The following is a 7106-nucleotide window of genomic DNA, read 5'->3' as shown; positions in this document are numbered from 1 at the left end:
TGCTCTGTCTCCTTCTCTCTTTCCCTCCATCCTATTGTCTCTAGCTCTTCCTGCTCTGTCTCCTTATCTCTTTCCCTCCATCCTATTGTCTCTAGCTCTTCCCGCTCTGTGTCCTTCTCTCTCTCCCTCCATCCTGCTGTCTCTCCCTCTCCCTCTCCTTCTCTCTCTCCCTCCATCCTGCTGTTTCTCCCTCTTCCTGCTCTTCTCACCAAGACACAATTGTCTGAGTTTGCACCACAGATTATGTCATAATGTGGAGGGCGTATATTCTACGTTCACACTCGAGCAATTGGGATGTCAACGGTGATGATGTCAGTCATGGCCCTCCACTCGATGATGTCACTTGGTGGATGGATGGATGGATGGATAGACATTGCGACATCATCAGTGATGTCAGAAATCCTTCCCTGCTGAAGTTATAAATTCTCTGGTAACACTACAACACAGCACCCGAAGGGCAGACTTCACTTCTGGCGTCTGGACAAGGCTCAACTTCTGCAAGTTTTTAGTCCAGTGCGATCAGCTTGAGCCTCATCATCAGCTGAGGTTTCTGGGTGGCTTAGGTGAGTCCAGTCCAGTTTTCGGTGGCATATGGTCCAGTGTTTCAAGCTGGACGGAGGAGAGGTGAGTGTGGCCGAGGGCTCAGCCTTCCTGTTGCGACACAGAACTTCAAATCTCATAGAACGGACCTCAGATAGGACACTTACAGACACCAACGTATCTTCAACCAGTCACTTCAGCACAGGCTGCCCCACACACAAAGGGAACATCCCAGAGTGTGATGAGATAGTGATAGGAAAAACTGAAGAGGATGGAGAAGGGAGAGAAGGAGAGCAGGATGAGGAGCTGTCTCCCACTGCCATAGAGAGGATGGAAGAGTTTGTACACAAGGTGGGGACCGTCTTCCCCCACGATATGCTCCCTAATTGGCTGAAAGACAACGAATACCTGCTTCACGGCCACAGGCCTCCGATGCCATCGTTCAGTGCCTGCTTCAAGAGCATCTTCAAAATCCACACCGAGACGGGAAACATCTGGACACACCTGCTAGGCTGTCTGTTCTTCCTGTGTCTGGGGTTGATGTTCATGTTCCGGCCCAACATGTCATTCGTGGCTCCGCTTCAGGAGAAGCTTGTGATTGGGATGTTTTTCCTGGGAGCCGTCCTCTGCCTCTGCTTCTCCTGGCTCTTCCACACCGTCTACTGCCACTCTGAGGGCACGGCCAGAGTCTTTTCCAAGCTGGACTACAGTGGGATAGCCTTACTGACCGTGGGCTCGTTCGTCCCCTGGCTCTATTACTCCTTCTACTGCTCCCCTCAGCCCTGTGTCATCTACCTGACAGTGGTGTGTGTACTGGGACTGGCGGCCATCTTTGTCTCCCAGTGTGAGTTCTTCTGCATGCCACAGTACAGAAGAGTCAGAGCTGGTGTATTTGTAGCTTTGGGTCTGAGTAGTGTGGTGCCCACGCTGCACTTCATCTTCAGCGAGGACCAGAGAGACGAGATCCGAGCGACCACCATGGGTCAGGTGGGCTGGCTGGCGCTCATGGGCACACTCTACATCACCGGAGCCTGTCTGTACACCCTCCGCATCCCCGAGAGGTTCTTCCCCGGCAAGTGTGACATCTGGTTCCATTCCCACCAGTTGTTCCACATCCTGGTTGTGGCCGCGGCTTTCGTTCATTTCCACAGCGTCTCCAACCTGCAGGAGTTTCGCGCCATGGCCGGAGGGGGCTGCGCCGAGGGCGGTGCACTCTAACACACACACACACACACACACACACATTGATGATTCAACAATGATTCAAATATACACAGAATTACACACGACACACAAACACAAACTAAGACATGGAAGAACAGCCGCTCTGCCTCAAGCGAAGACTGAAGTGGCTTGTGTGTGTGTCTGTGTGTCAAACCTAGGACGGTTGTGATGGGCGAGTCATGAGTGGGGCACGGTGGCTCAGTGGTAGAGCTGTCGCCTCACAGTCAGAAGGTCCTGAGTTCGATTCTCGCCTGGGACACTGTGGGCGCTGTGGTTGTGTTCCCCCCCATATCTTCAGTGCCCACTGCCCAGGTGGGGTATCTCGTCGTAAGGGCCTTTCTGTCTGTGTGGAGTTTGCATGTTCTCCCCGTGCTCCCCCCAGGGGGTTCCTCCGTACATAACCCCCCCATTAAAAACATGCAGAAGATCAGATCGTCATCGTCATCCGACCAGTGACGACAACATCCGAAGTTGGTCCCCGGGCGCTGTACGAGAAAGCGACCACTGCTCCTGGCCTGCCCCCTGGAGGAAAGGACAAGCCAGGATGGGTTAAATGCAGAGGACAAATTTCACCGGCCACCGTCAGCATGAGTGTGTTTGTGGCCATGCATGTGTTGATGTGTGATCGTGTGACAATAAAAGACGGGCTTGTCCGTCTTTAATCGTTTAATCGTTTAAAAATCGTTTAAAATCGAATCACGAATGAGTCACGAAACGTTCGAAACTCAAGACTTGTTTCACTGACTCGGGAGGTGCGAGTCATCGTCTGACTTGACTCGCCCCCTATATCAAGTTAATTGCTGTATTAGCCCTGTGAGAAAAGCAACCACTTTGGCACTTGTTTCAACTCTACTCGCTCTCCCGGAGGCAAAATCCCCTCCCTGCCCTGAGCTGAAGAGAGAGTGGACTGAGCCGAGCCCGCAGCCCCTCCCTGCTTTGAGCTGAGCTGAAGGTCTCGGGTTCACTCGCTCCTACTCGCCCCACCTGCTCTCCCAGCTCGGAGTCCCCTCCCTGATACTCCAGCTGACTACCAAAGATCCCGTCGGATAGGATGGGAAGACGCGAGCGCACAGCTACCACCAGCTAGTTAGAGAGGGAAATAAGAGATTAGGAAATAAATGGCTCCAGTGACTTGCTGGGCCAACCTGAGATCCAACTCTCTCCTTTCCTTTCATTTCTACACCAACAAAAAATATACACAATAGACATTTTTTATGACGTGGCCACGGGTCTTTCCGTATGTCCATCCCTCCTCCATCTGTATGTCCATCTGTGAAAGAAAGTGGCCAGATCGACGATGATGTCATACTGTTCTAGACATACCTAGTGGACCCGTGGGAGTTAGGCCCCGCTGGTCTGGAACATGACATCATCACTGATGACATCATCATGAACTTTAAATAGCCTCAGCCAGGAAGGATGACATCACTGATGACATCATCACTGATGATACAGTATTATCCCATTGTGCACCTCGGCCAAGTTTCTCAATCGGTAATTAATCTGCCCTAATTACGTAATTCAGAAATCTGCCTCCGTTAGGTCACGCGCAGGGGTGCTCTTTACACTTCCTGGAAGTTTCAGCCCGATCGCACATAGAATGGCATGGCTGTGGCTATCGTTCACATAAGACACGCATTAAGGCACGCAAACAGGTGCGCAAGCACCTGTACCAAGATAGGGAGGGCCCAGTATATCTTTGGACTGGTGAGGAAACCGGAGCACCCGGAGGATACCCACACAAACAGGGAAAACATGCAAACTCCACACAGAAAGGACTGGGGTGGAGATTCGAACCTACTACCAGCTTGCTGTGAGGTGACAGTGCTAACCACTGAGCCACCGTGCCACCCGGGATTCTTATTTATTTATCATTCTGTAACCACACAAATGCCACCACCAGTATACCCACTAACGTGGTAGCTACAATAGTCTGTTTTGAAATCCTATAATAATAATAATAATACCGTGTCTGTGAGTGAGCAAAATTGTGTTCGGCACAGCTATGCCATTTTACATGTGATCGTGTTGAATCTTGGCCATGTCATGCAGCAGTCTCAAAGCAGAGAATAGCATAGAAGGCAGCATACTTGATACACTGCACGGGTATTCTGCTTGTACTGTAGAAATGGTGCAGACGGTGGAGGGTTGCGCCAGTATTCCGCAGAATTAAAGGGATAGTTCAGATTTTTTTATGTGGGTTGATGAGGTACTTGCTGACAGTCAGTGTATTACATGCAGTAGAAAGCAGCCGGTGCGGTCCCAGTTTGGAGAAATGCAGACTGGCCACCTCAAGCAAGTAGAGCTGTCTGCTGACTGTGAATGGGGTCGCAAGCAAAAACGTAAAAAACAGAAAAAATATATAAAATGCTTCCATACTGCTCACTGGGTATAAAGATGCAGAGATGACATAAACATATGTCATTTACACCCTGTTTTTAGCTGAAATATAGCCATGTGCAGCTGGCCCCTCACTTCTTCTCATAGCTCGAGCACCTGGCTCCAGTGTGATTTCTGTTAATATATATTACTATAAAAGCCTATTCCCATTAACCTTGCTTGCAAGATGGATAACTTCGCGAGATCAAAAGAGATTCTCTCGACGTAATCCATCTTGTCATGCACAGGCAGTTAGGATGATTGGCCGAACCATGCCGGCTCGACGAATCAGCGGCAGCCTTATGCAACTAGACGTCAGTGAGTACAATTGCTCGAGTGATGATGTCACAGACATGATGATGTCGCAGACATTGTGACATCATCAGTGACATCATTAGCCTACTGACCAAAATTATCACAAATCTCACAATGTGGGACCAAAAACGTGACCAAAATCGCAGCCAGCCAGACAGAAAGCAGCATACACAGCTCGGCCACTGCGCATCAGTGACATCATTATGACCAAAATCATCGCAAATCTCACAATGTGGGACCAAAAAAGTGACCAAAATCATGACAGAGAGACAGAGAGAAAGGCAGATGCCACTTTGGCAATTTTATGTATGAATGAATGATGATATGATGATGATAAAACAAGCAAAGGCAATTACAACATTCATATAAAACATGCAAACTATGAAACTAATCTGCTTACAAGTCTCTCATTAGATCTTTGAAAGTGGAACAAGTTCCTTCAGATTTAGGTTGCTCTGAAGTGACTTCGTGGCTGTGCAGAATACATGAAAGCATGTTTGCCAAGATCAATGCGGACTAATATAGTAATAGTCGTTTAAGCGTAAACCGTCATTACTGTGGGATCTAGAAATATAACTACAGAGGTACGATGGAATTAAACCAAGGATGGATTTATATAGATAAAATTGCAAAACCAACGATTCTCCTTCAGAGCGAACAGCTTCTCCTGGGCCATCAGAGGCAGCGGAGCGGGTTCATATGCCGCATCTGTACCCTCGGGTCCTAGCAGATGAGGCCGATGGTCTCCAAGGTCATCACCCTGATCCTGAGATGGAGAAGATCCACAGCCAGTTGGACAGCTGGGGTCACTGCTTGCCACTGGGATCTCTAGCCTGGCAATCGAGGCGACACGCTGAGCCCCGGACACATCTCCGTCCAGCAGCGTATCTAGAATGTGACATCCCCAGGATGATGCCGGGGATGGCCAGAAACTCCTGAACCCAATCTGGATTTACTTGTGCCAAATCCGGATTTACTTGCGCCCAATTCTGATTTACTTGTGCACAACCCGGGTTTACTTGCTCCAGGCTTTCAATGAGCTGATTAATCCTATCGGGATTCATCGTCTGTCCGGTGTCCGCTCGGCTGTGGTCATCAAAGGCACTGTTGAAGCCGCGTTCTGAAATAGCCTGCTGTGTACCCCCAGTAAAACATTTGCACAGCCATAGGCACCTACGGCGTAGCGACACCAACACTTTGACACATAAGTACAGCTTATCCTTTATTTGCATTATTGCCTTATTGGCAGCATGAAAATAGGGCCCATAGTGACAACCGATCCTGCTAAGGCTCTTAAAATGTCTTACCTCTGCCAATTATGTTGTGCCTTCTGTTTTTGCCCACAATATCTTCAGAACTGTGTTCTAGCATTGTGTTTCTGCATCATTTGCATGTGTGTGTGTGTGTGGGGGGGGGGGTATTTAATGTCTTAGAACTTGATTTAACAGTTTCTAATGTGTGTTGATTCATTGCACTTTGAGTATGATCATTTTAGGTATAGGCATCTCGCTATTCCTAGGCCCACCGAGCTGGCCATGCAGCTCGGCTGCTGCAGTGCTGCATGGCCTCGCCTGCTCTATTGGCATGCGCAGCGCACAATTACCCAACTTTGCATCACTGATGACATCACTCACTGATGACATCACAATGATGTCACAATGTTTATGACATCAGTGATGTCACAATTGCTCGAGTGTAACTAAATACAACAATTGCTCGAGTGACATCACTGATGTACTATGATAGTACTGAATGATGTCAGCATACCGTAGATTACAGTTATGAATGGAATCCTGAAATTGAACTTTGGATGTGAAACATTTTTAAAAACTAAAGACATTTGGTGTGTGTGTGTGTGTGTGTGTGTGTGTGTGTGTGTGTGTGTTGCATACATTATTAAAAAGGTGCACTGAATACCCAGGGATGTGATCTAAAATAGAAAAAAAGTCATTTTTCATTTCAGCCTGACTTTAAAGGGACAATACTATTTTTACTGACCCATAGCACGAAATGTGCACAGGTTGATTTCTGGAGTTTACAGACTATGAAAGCAAGTCAAACACATTTCAGCTATAGGCTAAAAGGCCTTGATCTCAAACCCAAGAAACAAATGACAAAGCAATATTATTTCAGATTTTCCACTGGTCACTCATAGAAGTCAGTAAAGGTCCTTAATTATCATCATTAATGTCATTAATGCTCCTTTAATGTACATAGAATCTATCTTGGGGTCTGACCCCATGTCTTTGAAAAAGCATTGCCATACTGAAATCCCTATAGAGGCTCGTTATGCAGGCTAACCCAGCGTGTGACATTATATAAGAGCTCAGTGGTTCCATTTTTCATCCGAGCAGTGTCTTGGCATGTCCTGATGTTCGCTGAAATCAAAGATATGTAGATGTCAGCAGAGAGAGGGAGAGAGACAGAACAAAAGAGACTGAGACCAAAAAGGAGAGAGAGATAAACTAGTTTGAGGGAAAAGAAAGAAAGATTGGTAAAAGAGGTAAAAGCAGAAGATGGAGGCAGATGTTAAATTATTCTCTTTTGAATTGCAATAGTAAAATCATTTGATCAGTGGTATGTGCTGCTCCCACAACTGCTCCCACAACTGCAAGTCCTGAAAATCACAGATCAGGCGAGAGGAGAGA

The 7106-nt window shown here is 47.6% G+C and overlaps 1 pseudogene across 1 annotated transcript; it reads left to right on the top strand.

The window, feature by feature from the left end:
• The first annotated feature begins 591 nt into the window (after nt 1-591).
• Nucleotides 592-1758, top strand: LOC310790130 (adiponectin receptor protein 2 pseudogene; annotated as a pseudogene). Its single transcript has one exon. The product of its transcript is annotated as an adiponectin receptor protein 2 pseudogene (transcript).
• Nucleotides 1759-7106: the final 5348 nt, after the last annotated feature.

The sequence above is a fragment of the Poromitra crassiceps genome, assembly GCF_964638095.1.
Source record: "Poromitra crassiceps genome assembly, chromosome: 15".
In the NCBI taxonomy this organism is placed as follows: Eukaryota; Metazoa; Chordata; class Actinopteri; order Beryciformes; family Melamphaidae; genus Poromitra; species Poromitra crassiceps.
Note: the sequence above shows the minus strand (reverse complement) of the source record. Positions and strands in the feature narration are given on the sequence as shown.